Genomic DNA, 16203 nt, shown 5'->3' with positions numbered 1-16203 from the left:
TAGAATATCAGGACTGATGTTCGTCTTTAGGTAAAAGCTATAAATGTCTTCCATGATGAGGAATGGTCTCATTTACTATGTAATGAAGCTCTGGTCCCCATTCTTCAATGACTTTCGGCTCTTTTGCTGGTTTCTTCTGATAGGACTTACACATTTCTAGCTAAGTGTACACTTCTCTCTGTTGAATCATCACTTCTACTCACCACTCTCGAGGACCTAGCTCCTTTACGCCACCCTCCAGTCTTTCCCCATCATTTTTTTTTTTTTAATTAGATCAGCATTTCAGAATTTATAAAATTATGACGGTGAGCAGTGTCGTCTGAGCCAAGACTACTTGGCTCATTCGTGTACTTGGTTACATTTCTCCTACCGGGTAACTTTTCACTTCCCCTGGAGTTACTGACTCCCTTGATTTTCACTGGATTTGTTTTCTTTGTACCCATTTATAGATCTTCCATTGTCTTCCACAGTCTCTCAGTCCAGTTGCCCTCAGGGTTAATCTGATACTCTGTCAGGTTCTCCCTATACCCTCCCTTATGACTTTTTCTCCTTGAAAACATCTTTCCTGGATCCTGAGTCTTCTTGCTGTACTCTGAACCAGTTGCTCTGAGACCTGTGTCTTGGGATTTTCTTTTGCTTTTTTCCTACATTGAATTCCCTATTTTCTTGAAGCACGTGTTTTCCTCTTCCTTGTTTTGGTCACTTGTTTCATGAGAGGAAACGTTTCTGAGTAAAAGGGGCAGAAGAGGCAATCATTTTGATATGTTGCAGCTTACATGATCTTTATTCTGCCCTCACATTGAAATAATAGTTTGGTTATAGAATTCTAAACTGAAAATGATCGGCATTGTTTCATCGTCCTCTGGGTTCTAATCCAGCTTCAGACACCTGATGCCATTTTTAGTCCCAATCTTTTGTGTGTCCAGATGTAACACTCTCCCATTTGGAAGCTACTAGGATGTTCTCTCTATCCTTAATGTTCTAAAATTTCCTGATGTGGACATTTTTCATTCATGACACTAGGCTCTCAGAAGGCCTTTCACTTTTCAGATTTATAAACTTAGTTCTGGAAGTGTTTCTTGTATTATTTGGTTGAGAATTTTTTTCTTTTCTTTCTTTTTATTAGTGCTATTTATCAGCTGTTCAGTGTTCATTGATACTCCAGTTTTCTCATTTTTTCTTTCATTGACTATTTCCTTAGAAGATTTTCTTGACTTTGTCTTCCAGTTTTTCTACTAGAGTTTTTCTTTTGGTGGCCGTATTTTTCTCTTCTAAAGTTCTTCCTTGTGGGGCACCTGGGTGGCTCAGTCGGTTAAGTGTCCGACTCTTGATTTTGGCTCAGGTCATGATCTCCCCATTGGTGGGTTCCAGCCCCTGCTGACAGCTCAGGGCCTGCTTGGGATTCTCTCTCCCTCTCACTCTCTGCCCCTCCCCACCCTTCTCAAAATAAATAAATAAACTTAAAAAAATAAAGCTCTTCCTTGTTATTTGTTCCCTTTTTAAGAGCCTCATCTTGTTTCATGAATGCAATATTTTTCTCTTTTCCCCCTCAGGACATTGATTGTAGCTTTGTGGGTGTTTTCTTTTGTTCCCTGCATTGTTTCCCTCACCTTAGAGGTCCTTTCTTTTTTCTGTTTATTGGTTTACATTTCTGTTCGGTGTGTTTGAGGATTGTCTGGTATTTCTTGACTGTATGTTTATCATTGAGATCAAGGGCTATATTTAAAATTATTTATGGAGTGCCTAGGTGGCTCAGTCAGTTAATCTTCCAACTTCGGCTTAGGTCATGATCTCACCTTGAGTTTGAGCCCTGCGTCGGGCTCGGTGCTGACAGCTCGGAGCCTGAAACCTGCTTCAGATTCTATGTCTCCCTTTCTCCCTGTCCCTCCCTGCCCCTCACTCTCTCTCTCTCAAAAACAAATCACCATTAAAATTTTTTTTAAATTATTTTAACAATTTATTTTCTAAATAGGAATTGTCTTTGATTATCTGATATGTTTGATAAAATATTCAAGTAATACAGAGAAGTGAGAGTTCTCTCATAATTCTGCCTCCTAGAGATAACCACTGCTTCAAAAAATCCTTCATGTTTTTATGCATACATAAACATATATTTATACAAATGGAATTATAAAATACAGTGTTTGAAACCTGCCTTTTATCACTATCACCAGGCCATTAGTATCTTTCTGTGTCACTACATACACTGTACCCCTTTTAATGGCTACAGCTTTTATTTAACCAACCATCAATTGTTGGAAACATTTAGGTTTCTAATTTGTCTATTATAAGTAATGTTGGGCTAGGCTTTGTTGCATACACGTCTTTGTCCGCTTCTCTGACTGCTCCCTTAAGAAAAATTCCTAAGAGAAAATCACTGAGAACACAGGGAGGGACATTTAAGATTGGAGGCACTGTTGGTATGTGAGAAACTTAGCTGGTGAGATTCACTATAGAATAATCAGAGTGTGAACTGCCTTTTTCCTCGACAAACCCCAGATATAATTACCTGTTGGTCTGTTCTCTGGGGCTTTCCATTAAGGGGCTATAATCTCTGTTAAGGGTGTATAAATCTGACTGTTGCGTTTGGAAGGAAGGTGAGAGAAGATCTTGGCATCTCGTGTTTCTTCTGAAGATGAGTAGTCACAGCCATCTGAGTGCGTTTCTGTTTCTCCAGAGAATGTACTTCCCATCTCCTGGCTTCGCAGTGTGGAGCTGAGCATCTAAGTCAGAAGAGGGAGTGAACAACCACTCTGTATGAAGATGTCAGCCAAACGCTCTGGTTTCACGGGGCATTTGAATCCCCAACTCGGGCCCCTGGTGCTTCCCATTCCTGAGGCTTTCCCAGTTTGGGGATTCTGTTGGCTGGGCTGGCTTCTCAGTAGGTCTCTCAGTGGGCACTCAGCTTTTACCCTTTTTGCTTGGTTGATTCAATTACCACCTTCCACCTGCTTTTCACGTGTTTCCACGGGGGTTGCAGGTGATTTTTTGTCCCATCAGAGATGGAGCTTGTGTTTTTGTTTCTTGTTTATCCTATTGTTTTAGGGGTGGTTTTCAGTTGGAATGTGGGGGAACAGAAAAGTCAATCTGTAAAATCTTAAAACTGGAAGTATACAAGTGTTTAAATGCAATTATGATAAGGGTCTCTGAGAGATATGCTATGAGAGGTTTTTTTTTTTTTTTTTTCAACGTTTTTTATTTATTTTTGGGACAGAGAGAGAGACAGAGCATGAACGGGGGAGGGGCAGAGAGAGAGGGAGACACAGAATCGGAAACAGGCTCCAGGCTCCGAGCCATCAGCCCAGAGCCTGACGCGGGGCTCGAACTCACGGACCGCGAGATCGTGACCTGGCTGAAGTCGGACGCTCAACCGACTGCGCCACCCAGGCGCCCCTGCTATGAGAGTTTTTAACAGTGGGACCTGCCAGGGTTTGGCCACCTGAGTAAGGAGGGAAAAAGGGTCCTGAGGAAAGAGTATAGTTGGTACACATGAAGCAAATGGGTCAGTTGGTCAGACCGATCATTTTCCTTGAGACTTGGAGGACTTTGTCAGGCATTTTATCTATAAAATTAAGTATCGTAAACCTTAAGAGGATGTAAACTTCTTAAAAGCAAAAACTGTTTAGATACAATGTCGATCGGCAATAATCATTGGAATCTTAAAGTGAAGGGGTATTTTATTGGAGGGTGGAGATTTTTACTTTGAAATGTTAAGTTATTTGGCTATTTAAAAATATTTTTTCAAATCCTTAACTAGTAGTTTGCTTTACTTTTTCTTCCTTTGAACACTCTGGAACCTTAGAAACTGAATCTGTGTTTTTCAGAGACCACCCCATTCTCCTTTTCACTAAACAACCATTCAGGCAACTTAACATTCAAAGAAGGAAACACTGGCACTTAATCAACAAAAGAAAGTTGTACTCTGTATCCTGTTTGTATAGAGACAAAAATAGCTCTTCAAAAATAGCAGATTGAAGTTGATAATAAAAATGTCCATTGTGATAGTGAGCATTTCTCTATTCCTAAGATAATCTATGCTACCGTAAGAAAGAGGATGTTGAATGGAACACAGTCATGTCAGAGTTGCTCTGTTTTGCACTAACGCAGATACACATATTTTGCAGTGACAGTTGCTAATAAAGACTGGCCCAGGACCCAGCTCTTTGTACTTTTGTGATATTCCCGCTGTTAATGATGCACAGTGGTTTTATTTATGTATTTTTTTTAGTGAAAGGCAAAAGAGCATTAACAATAACAAAATCCAATCGGTAGAGGTGTTGTCAGTCAGGTTCTTTGAGTTATGGTGACTGTACCCGCCGCATTCAATGGGTTCCTCCATGGACTAAGGTTTAGAACAACCACTGTCAGCCCTCCCTCAGCTCATGGGGCAGTTGAGGCTGTGCCTCAGGCATAGTGTCTAGAGGAATTGTTTCCAAATTTCCTTAATTGAGTACCCACCATAGGTACATTTACCTATTTGGAGGATGTCCCGTGGACTTTACGTATATCAAACAGAAAATTAAAGATGACCTAAGTAGTACACATAAATAAAATTTTTTTATATGGAGATATCTCCCTATATCCCGGTATGTCATTCTTATTTTGGAGCCCACCGGTCTGGAAACAAGGGCCCTATTTTATCCATAAAATGAAAGGTCCTAGAATTTGTCTCTACAATAAGTGAATCACCTGGTAAGAAGAAGCAGGAGCAGGAGCAGAGTCTGGACAAGCTTATGTAGGTTGTTTTTCTCTTCTCAGTGTTCATCTAAACCTCTCTATTAGGTCACTCTGCTCTAATGGAAAATTCCCTTAGTGAGGCATTGGTGTAGAAACTCAGCTCCCAGAAATCATATTCCCCTCTGTGTGATTTGAGAGTCTTCTGCTGGCTATTTTTATGTTCTCCAAGTCCAGGACCAGAAATGGAACTTTCAGATTAGTTGCAGATGCCGTCCCCTCCCCCTTTCGTAACTGGATGTGCTTTAATTCAAAAGGAAACTTTTCAGGCCATTAAGTTTCAATACAGTTTAATGCCTTTGGGCTGTGGGGCTTGAAATCATAGAGAAGCCTGAATAAATGTTTTAAAATAAAATCTGGAACACAAAGTACTCTTTTTTTTTTTTTTTTTTATCTTACAACAAATTTGTTTTTAGTTTTGTGATTTTCTGCCTTGTTGAAATAAAAAAAATCTTGGTCATGTCCAGACTGCAAAAGCCCCAGTGGATGGCCCAGCCCCACTCAGGAGTGGATGGGCCAAGTCTGAGGGGGTTTGGCTTGTCTTAAGGGGAGGAGGGCAATGACCTCTGCCTCCTCCTGCTTGTAGTTTTAAAGTAGTCCCAAGTGACCAGTTTGCATTCTAGGCCATGGTAACTCTTTTACAGAATGAATAATATTTTCTTAAGCACTTTTAAGTTCTCATTCACAGCCTATTTTAAAAATGATTTAATGAATAAAAATAGGCTGTTTATAAGTCCCCAAGTGCATATATATTTTTTTTTTTTTTAGAATGGCTAAAAGAGTAGCTTTGTTTACACACATTTAATACAATGGCCAAGTGGGATCTTATTGTGGTCAGGACTCCCTCAAAATGATTTATGGGGAAAATTGCTATCTGCCTGGTCATCTTTTTTCAGGATCAAATTTGACTCTAATACTTAATTCACTTGAACTTGCACAGACTCTCGGCCTCACCACCCTTTTCAAGTGGGGACACTAAGGCTTGCAGCTACACAAATAGCTTGCTCCAGTTTAAGCCAAAGATAGTAAAGTATTGGGGTGCCTGGGTGGCTCAGTCGGTTGATCGTCCGACTTCAGCTCAGGTCACCATCTCACGGACCGTGAGTTCGAGCCCCGCGTCGGGCTCTGGGCTGACAGCTCAGAGCCTGGAGCCTGCTTCCGGTTCTGTGTCTCCCTCTCTCTCTGCCCCTCCCCCATTCATGCTCTGTCTCTCTCTGCCTCAAAAATAAATAAACGTTAAAAAAAAAAAAAAAAGTAAAGTATTCAGGAGCAAAGTTGGGCTATCTGAAAATCTACCCCACGTGCTGCTTAGGAACCTACAGTGAAACCTCCTTAGTCAAAAGAGCTCTGATAATCGAGATAAGAGCTGGGTTCTTACCTCTAGACTGCAGAAAGGATTTGTCAAGCAAATTAATAACCACAAAGGCCAGTTTCGTGTACATGCCGTTTTAAGTCTGGGGAAGCAGCCAGTCATGTACAATCAGAACGCTAATTATGAATTGTTTCTCTGTTTGTTAATCAGGTCCCTTAGGCTGTAACCTCTAATTAGCAGTGTCCTGTATGTTGTATCAGTTATTGTGTGTGATTTAAAGAAATAAAACGGCATTGATTTAAAATATTCTCTAATTCAGAAGAGACTGAATTAGAAAGTGTTGCAGTATCATAGCAAAGTGTTAGCTTTAGGGGCACCTGGGTGGCTCAGTCAGTTGAATGTCCGATTCTGGTTTAGGTCATGATGTCATGGTTCATGAGTTCAAGCCCCACATGGGGCTCACTGCTGTCAGCACAGAGACAGCTTTGGATCCTCTGTCCTCATCTGTCTCTGCCCTTACCTGGCTTGTGCTCTCTCTATCTCAAAAATAAATAAAACATTAAAAAAAACTTTCTTTTAAGTGTTAGCTTTAAGTGTCCTAATTTTTAAAATTAGCTTTATTCATAAAGTTTCTGTCATCTAATCTATTGGGGAAGGGGGTTCTGAATATTTTTCTCATTTAAATTTAACAATCATTCTAATTTTAAATATGAAATTGCTTTTAAAAAATCATTTCCCACCAAGAAAAAATGAACTTTATTTTTTAATTAAATATTTTATTTATTTATTTTTTTTACTTTTGGGAGGGGAGGGGCAGAGAATCCGAAGCAGGCTCTGTGCTAACAGCACAGAGTCCAATGCGGGGCTCGAGCTCAGACTGTGAGATCATGACCTGAGCTGAAGTTGAATGCTTAACCGACTGAGCCACCCAGGTGCCCCCAACTTTACTTTTTTAAAACAGTATCTTCATGAGCCACTCCGTTAGGACTGAGACAAAATGTAACTGAAAAGTAAATCTTGCAAGAGTATGTCATTTCAAATTTTTAAGTGACAGCATTAACATTTTATTTCCTTTTTAGGTGGACTTTCTAGGAATAATCCATAACCCTTGAATAAACTACAAACGTACTCTTTGTTGTTTTAGTGGTGCTTTAGGAATAGCAGGAAGCCTATCATTCTGGTAAAATGAAAGAAATGGCTTAAATATTTCTCAGTAGAAAAGAAGGGCCCAGGGGCGTCTAGGTGGCTCAGTCGGTTAAGCGTCTGACTCCAGCTCAGATCACGATCTGATCCTGAGGTTCGTGGTTTGAGCCCTGCGTCAGGCTCTGTGCTAACAGCTCGGAGCCTGGAGCCTGGAGCCTGCTTCAGATTCTGTCTCCCTCTCTCTCTGCCCCTCCCCCGTTCACACTCTCTGTCTCTCTGTCTCTCTCTCAAAAATAAACATTTAAAAAAATGCTTTAAAAAAATAAAAAGAGGACTCCATGATATACTTTATTATAATGCCCCCAAATAAAAAAGGAAAAATAGCTGTGGTTTATATATGTACACAACCCTGCAAATGCGAAGTCACCATTTGATTTGACTTGTTTAACAAATCCAGCCCAGATCGATCCAGGTTAATCAGATACAGGCCACCACAAAGTACGCAGAGTGATTTAGGAGGTGTGCTGCACAGGTCAGTCATGAGCAAATCAGAATTCTTTTGAAGAGTTGAAGCTTTAAGTTGTTAAGTGTTTAAAGTGGGAAAATTCATCTTTTTTTTTTTTTTGAAATTGGAAAACCGAGGTCAAGCTCGAGTGATACAGTACATCTTCTCAGCAGAGAATAATATTGAATTGATTTGAGGGTGGGAGTTCTTGATGATCAGCTTTCAAATAAAGACGCCATTCTCTGGAATTCTGCATTAAACCCAGGTTCATCTTCACCTTGAGAAGTAGTTATTTTCATCCAGCAAAAAGCATTTCCTGTGCGGTGGTAATAACACAATGAAATTTTATCAGGTGCCTCTGTAATGTATAGTCATCAATGAATCTAACAAGGATACATTTTATAAGAAAATCAATAAGAGAAAATGATTATATTGTTGACTGGAGCCAGCATCCAGAAATGAAAAATAGAAAGGAAAATATCACTTTGCATTGGACGGGGTTTCAGTGTATGTAATGTGCTGGGACCTTCTCTTCAAAGTTATTAGGTCTCTCAAGAAACAACAGGCAGCAAAGGGATGAAAATACTTCAGCCCTTTTTAAATGTCAAAAACAACCTTAAAACCACTATTTCATCTCTAATCTATTGTTGGAATAAAGTGCAGTTTTCTGTCCCACTGAAATGTTTATATGTTTAAGTTGAAATGTGTTGTGAGCCACTGTTTGGAGATACTCATATTTACAAATGGGAAAAGCTATTCAAATAGCGAATTGAAGAAAAAAAAATCAATGAAGGATTCTACCAGCTAGACCTCTGGAAAACATGGGAAATGAGTTTTTTAAACCTCTGAGGACAGGAGATTTTGCACTTATATGTCATGTACCCAGTGTTGTTTCTGAACACTGGAAAGAATGCTCACATACCTGGGTAAGTGATATACAGTATAAAAAAGAATACAAAATACTTAAGATTTTGAAGTGTACTTAATGTATTTGAAACTATCTTAACCACTTAAATAAATTTTTTTTAACATCCGTTCATTTTTGAGAGACAGAGAGAGACAGAGTGTGAGTGGGGGAGGGGCAGAGAGAGAGGGAGACACAGAATCCGAAGCAGGCTCCAGGCCCGGGGCTCGAATTCATGAGCTGTGGGATCATGACCTGAGCCGAAATTGGATGCCCAACCAACTGAGCCACCCAGGTGCCCCTTAACCACTTTATAATACAATGACTATATAATTCTGTCATAATCCTCTCATTTTTCTTCCTTAAAAAAGTATATTAATTTAAAATCGTAAAACTTGACAGATTGTTTAACAGGTGCTGTCATTAAATTTGAAATATGCAGGGGCGCCTGGGTGGCGCAGTCGGTTAAGCGTCCGACTTCAGCCAGGTCACGATCTCACGGTCCGTGAGTTCGAGCCCCGCGTCAGGCTCTGGGCCGATGGCTCGGAGCCTGGAGCCTGTTTCCAATTCTGTGTCTCCCTCTCTCTCAGCCCCTCCCCCGTTCATGCTCTGTCTCTCTCTGTCCCAAAAATAAATAAAAAACGTTGAAAAAAAAAAAAAAATTAAAAAAAAAAAAAAAGACATTAAAAAAAAAAAAATTTGAAATATGCATTCAGTATCATGAATGTGTCTGACTCCAGATTATGGATTTATTTTGATATCATGATTCTACTTACTTTTATCCTTTTATTTTTAAAGCTTTTATAAAGGTATATGTAGATACAATTTTTTAAAAGGCAAATTATTTTAAAGGCTTAAAATGAAAAACAGCAGCCCCTGACAGCTTTTCTCTCCCCAGTCCTCTTCACTGGCAACACATTTTAAATCTTCTAACCTGTCCTTCTAGTATTTGCGATCATGTTTCTGAATAACATCCTTACACTGTTATTCAAACTTTTTTTCAGCCTTTAGGTATTATCTATGAGCTTCCTACATTTAATAATGAGATGATGAGGTTTGGCTCTTACATCATTCCATCCTGCAGACATCCTCACTCATTTTGGCTGGATCAATATTCTGAGTTTATGACTATGAACATCGTATTCACAGCCAAGCCCTACGATGATACCATTTCCTTTACTGTCTCTTGTGTTGTCTTCCCTCGAATCAATAGCTCTCTTTCTCTTTTTCATTTACTTCTCATTTCTGTTTTTGTTCTAGTGTATCCCCCAATCTTGGACAAAGGGGTAAGTTTTCTCTGATGACAATTCAACAAATCAGGTAGTCCTTTTCTAAGACATACCCTTCTGGAATCCTGTTTTTACCTTGCTCCTGTGTAGACTGGCTCCCAGCTGTTGCCTTGCAAGTTCCCTTTACCATTATCGTGTAGAGTCTCTGTGCCTTTTTCTCTCTGGATCCATTATTTCTTGGATCCCAAATCTTCCTCTTGTTTTTATCATCCTTCCAGGTAGTAAGCCTCTAGTCTAACAGCTTCCTAATAAAAAATGCAGAGGAAATTAATTTTTTTTGTTTTTGCATTTCCAAAAATGCTTTTACCCTGTCTTTACATTTGATCAATAGTTTGGCTGCAAATAGAATTCAAATAGAATTTATTCATGTTACTTCCCCTCAGTATTTTTGAGGCACCGTTCCATTGTCTTCTTGTTTCCAATTTTGCCATTATGATTTCCTATGCCATCCTTTGTATGTGGCCTTTACATCAGAGTTCCCGGATTTCCTTTTTGTTTCCGGAGTTCTGAAATTTCACGATTATGAGTTTTGATATGGGCCTTTTTTTTTTTTCATTTACTAGATTGGGTTGAATTTGAAATATGCATTCAGTATCATAAATGTGTCTGACTCCAGATTATGGATTTATTTTGATATCATGATTCTACTTACTTTTATCCTTTTATTTTTAAAGCTTTTTATAAGGGGTATGTAGCCCTCTTCATATGGAAACTTATGTACTTCTCTACTGAAGGTTCTTTTTCTGGTGTTCTTTGATGATTTCCTTCTCACCGTATTCCCTGTTCTTTCTTTGTTAAACGGCTATAATCAGAAGTTAGACTTCCTGAACAGATTATCTAAAGTTTTCATTTTATTTCCTCCACAGTCATATGTGTATCTTCTTTATTTGATTTGTGGGGAATTTCTTCAACTTTATCTTCCAGCCATACTACTGCTGTTTGTTTTCATTTCAGTGGTCACAGTTTGCAAGGATTCTGTCTTTTGAGTATATCTTTTAAAATAACATGTTTTTGGGGCACCTGGGTGGCTCGGTCGGTTAAGCATCCGACTTCGGCTCAGGTCATGATCTCACGGTCCATGAGTTCGAGCCCCGCGTCGGGCTCTGTGCTGACCGCTCAGAGCCTGGAGCCTGTTTCAGATTCTGTGTCTCCCTCTCTCTGTGCCCCTCCCCTGTTCATGCTCTGTCTCTCTCTGTCTTAAAAATAAATAAACGTTTAAAAAAAAATTAAAAATAAATAAATAAATAATAAATAAATAAAATAACATGTTTTTGAGGATCTCACTTTTTAAATGTTTTCTTCTTTCCCTACATTATTTCTATTTTCTCCAAGTCTGATCCACCTTTCCTTCCTTCCTTCCTTCCTTCCTTCCTTCCTTCCTTCCTTCCTTCCTTCCTTCCTTCTCCCTTTTCTGTCTTTCATGTTAGAAGTGTTTCCTGATACGCGGGGCGCCTGGGTGGCTCACTCATGTTTTTATGCCTGCCTCCTCATCTAGATGGTAAGCACCTGAAAGGCAAGGTGTATGTGTGAACATGGCTTCTTGCTAAGTCTAAGCAAATAGAAGACCCTCACATTCTCCTTGATAAGTAAGAAAAGCTTCTCTAATATTTTATACAATGGTTATCCATGAGAAAGAAGGACTCATTTTCTGTTTATTTTTGAGAGAGAAAGAGAGAGAGAGCACACACGCACGCAGGGAGGGACATAGAGAGAGGGAGAGGGAGAATCCCAAGCAGGCTCCATACCCAGCGGGGAGCTCGACTCCCTGCTTGATCCCATAGCCATGAGATCATGACCTGGGCCAATAACAAAAGTTGTACACTTAACTGCCTGAGCCACCCAGGTGCCCCAAGAAAGGACTAATTTATCTTCCTAGTAAAAGAATATCATTTCAAAAGAAAAGCATGTTGCAGAGTTATCCCAAACCAATTTCAGAATCATCATGAGTCATCATTAAGTATATATTTAAAAATATTTGTGTAATTAGATAAAATGTTCTAAAGTGAGTACTGAAATTATAAAGCCTAAACTTTCGTCATTCAAAATCTATTTCTGGTTACTATGATTATTATGAAGGTAGAGCTTAATACAAGTTCATACAATGTAAGACAGCAAGACGTTTTCTAAATACCACCAAACACAGCCCTCTAGAATGCACGGACTCCAATAAGGTCTCCATAGACTATGTCTACTTCCCAGCTTCTCTCCCTGATGAATACCTATAGTTTAATCACTAATAACAGAGATTTTGAAGGCAAAGGAGAGGCAAACAATAATTGTAATGATTCGGTGATAAAATTTTCAACCTTTCCAGAATACTTCCCCTGGTATCTTGTTCAATCGTTTCAAACTTTCCCCAACAACAAATCTCTGCAAACTATCAAACTACCAGTTATTTGGGAAATGAGAAATTCAGTTAGGAACTGGTAATGGGGCTGAATTAGTGCTTCTTTGGGAATATGTGAGGGTTTGAATTTAGGACTGAATCTCAGAGCTTACTACCCTTCATGACTATTATATGAGGGCAGAGTGTCCCAGATTATGGCAGTTTTCCTGGCTGTTCGGGCCTGGGCTCAACACTGCTCAGTTCTCTGGTGTGGTCTTGGGGTGTCTGTGGTGGTGATCCAGTCACTCATGTGATCCCTGTCGCCGTATAGTTTCCCCACTGTCATTAACAGGGGTCGGCTACTTGGCCCTACAGCTGCTCAAAATTCAATGTGCCCATGAACCACCTGGGATCTTAACACGCAAATGCTGATCAAGTGGGTCTGGGTGGGTCTGAGTCTACAGAAGCTTCTAGATGGTGCCAGGGCTGCTCGTCTGAAGAACACACTGAGTAGGAAGGATGTAGGAATATTCAGAAGAATTTGTTATGTTCTTAGGTGTTATTTTTAAGTCAATGTACTACAGACATGCCAAACTTCCTTATGTTGAATTGTCTTGATCTCTTGCTGATAACCACAGACCCATGATTTTGTACTTTATTTCCATCTCCTAGCGTCCCAGCGGGTACATTGTCCTCACATGGGAGAAGGCAGGCAGTGCAGACAAGCATGTTTTCCATGAACTCACTGGGTCAGTCCTGATTAGATCTCTTTGGGAGCCAAGGGAACTATTCACAACCCCTCAGGGTCCTGCTCACTTGGGGGACTTGGGATATTTCTAATGCCATCCATCTCTGAGTAACTGGATCTTTATTTTTAAGAGTGCTGCTCCGAAGTACTTAGCTTTGAAGAATATTCAGGGGTCCCACTGCTGGCTGGGAAGGCTGCCTGTGGACTACAGGATTCTGATTTATGGTGCTTCTCCCCTGCCTGTTCAGCGGGGAGTCACTTGCCAGATACTCAAACAGAAATATGACTCTGGGTGGTGATAAACATTCTGAGAAGAGGGCATGAAATGTGACTGAGAAAGGAACTGAAAAACAAAATAACATTTTATTCACAGAGCTACACTAGGCTTCTATCTCTGTGAGATGGTGAATGTCCTTCCTTTGGGTGGTAGATACAAACACATGAAGTTCTGGGTTACCAAGTGTAGGTTGAGCAGATTTTCACAGACTGATTTTGCCTGGAATTTCGGAAGGATTGATTCATTTTAAGATATGGGTTAGATGGGGTTATCTCCGTTTACAAACTGATTTTGTTTAATTTTATTTTTAATTAATTAATTAATTAATTTATTTATTTATTTATTTTCCAGGACCAGGTAGAGTAGCCATTTGTTTGAGTGAAAGACATTTTATCCGAATGATATTTGTCTATATTTGTCTACTTGAGACAAATGGCCTCTGTGAAATTTGACAGGATAGCTTGGATTAGTTTCTGCCACCATCTAATCACTAGATTAAGGAGCACTTTTAGATCAGACCAAACAAGGGAGGACTGAATTGGTTTACCATTGTCTTTAATCTGTGGTTCTCGGAGTGTGGGCTCCAGACCAGCAGCATCAGCTTGCCTTGGAACCAATTAGAAATGCAAATTTTGGGGGTGCCTGGGTGGTTCAGTTGGTTAAGCATCTAACTCTAGATTTTGGCTCAGGTCATGATCTCAAGGTCTTGAGATCCTAAGACCCACATCTGGCTCCATGCTGGGTGTAGGACCTGCACCCCTCCTCTCTCTCCGTCTTCTCTGCCCCTTCCTCCCTCTCTGTCTCTCAAAAAAAAACAATCAGATTCTTTTTTTTTTTAATGTTTATTTATTTTGGAAACAGAGCGTGAATCAGGGAGGGGTAGAGAGACACACACACACACACACACACACACACACACACACACACACACAGAATCTGAAGCAGGCTCCAGAGCTGTCAGCACAGAACCCGATGTGGGGCTCGACCCCACGAACCGCGAGATCATGACCTGAGCTGAAGTCGGACGCTCAACTGACTGGGCCACCCAGGTGCCCCCCCAAAAATCAGATTCTTAAGCTCCACTCCAGACCTACTGAATCAGAAATCTATGTGTTTATCCCATCTGAGATCCATCTACCTTTTTATTATGTATTTACCTCACTGTTTATAGAAGCATATGAAGTAGAAAGTGAAAGATCTCCCGAGTACCTCATCCTTTGTTAAAAAAAAAAAAAGCTGGCTTTATTTAACTTTCAATTTTGAAATAATTATAGATTCGTAACAAGTTGCATAAAGCAATGTACATGGAGGTCCTGTGTACCCCTCACCTAGTTTCTGCCAATGCTAATGTCTTTTATAACTAGAGTACAATGTCAAACCAGGAAACTGACACTGGTATAATCTACAGAGCTTATTCAGGCTTCACCAGTTTTACATGCACTCGATTGTGTGTGTGTGGGTGTAGCTCCAGCGAACTTTATCTCATGCATAGATTGTGTAACCACCGTCACAGTCAAGGTACACAATTGTTCCATCACCACAAAGTCCCTTGTGTGATCTCTTCGTACCTATACCACTTCCTTCCCCTCTACTCTCATCCTTAACTGTTAGCAACCATTAATCTGTTCATCTGTATAATTTTGTGATTTCAGTTTTCTTTGTTACTTGTTGTTATGTAAATGAAATCATATGGTATATAACCTTTTGGATTGGGTTTTTCAAATTTTAACTTCACATAATTCTCTGAGATTCATTCAAGTTGTCACGTGAATTGATAGTTTCTTCCTGTTTAGTGGCTAAGTAGTATTCCATGGTAAGCATGTCCCACAGTTGGCTTAGCCTCATGGAAGAATATGGTAGTTTCCAATTTTTGACTACTATGAATAATGCTGTTATAAACATTCTTGTACAGGTTTTTGTGTGAGCACAAGATTTTATTTCTCTGGGCTAAATGCCCAAGAGTACAATGAATTACTGGGTCATATTGTAGTTGTAGATTTAGTGAAAAAAAAAAAAACCTGTGAAACTGTTTTCCAGAATGGTGATATCATTTTATATTTATATCAGCAATGTATGAGACTGATCCAGTTTCCGGCTATTGCTTTTAATTTTATCCATCTATTCTGAAAGGTGTGGAATGATATCTTATTGTAGTTTTAATTTGCATTTTCCTCATAGTGAATTATTTCGAATGTCTTTCCATGTACTTATATGTCATCTGTGTATTTTCTAGTGAAATGTTGGTTTGTGTCTTTTCCTATTTTCCAGTTGGATCATTTGATATTTACAATTGAGTTTTGAGAGTCCTTCAGATATATGATCGATAAATATTTTCTCCCAGTCTGTAGCTTATCTTCTTATCCTTTTAACAGGATCTTTCACAGAGCAAAATTTTAAAGTTGTACTGAGGTGTTATTTAGCAACTTTCCCTGGATTGTGCTCTTGATGCCAAGTCTAAGAGCTCATCTTCTAGCTCTGCATCCCAAAGATTTCCTCTTATTTTTTTCTAAAATTTTTTAAAAAAAAATTTCCACTTAAGATTGTGATCCTTTCTGAGTTAACTGTATTGAGTAAGAACAGTAACAGAGGACATTTTTACCTTGTTCCCAGTCTTAGGGAGAAGGCACCCATTCAGTCTGTCACCATTACGTGTGATGTTAGCTGTGGAGTTTTTGTAGATGCTGTGATCAAGGGGAGAAAGTTCTCCTCTATTTGTAGCTTGCTGAGTGTTTATCTTGAGTGAGCACTGAATTTTGTCAAATGCTTTTCCTTCATCAATCAATATGATTGTATGAGTTTTCTTCATTAGCCTGTTGATTTGTTGGATTCTATTGTTGATTTTTGAATAATGGACCCAATTTGCAAACCTGGAACAAATCTCACTTAGTAGTGGTGTGTAATTATTTTTATATATTCCTGGATTCCATTTGCTAAACTTTTGTTGAGGATTCTCATGTCTAAGTTT

This window comes from Neofelis nebulosa, chromosome 2 (assembly GCF_028018385.1).
Source record: "Neofelis nebulosa isolate mNeoNeb1 chromosome 2, mNeoNeb1.pri, whole genome shotgun sequence".
NCBI lineage: Eukaryota > Metazoa > Chordata > Mammalia > Carnivora > Felidae > Neofelis > Neofelis nebulosa.
Note: the sequence above shows the minus strand (reverse complement) of the source record.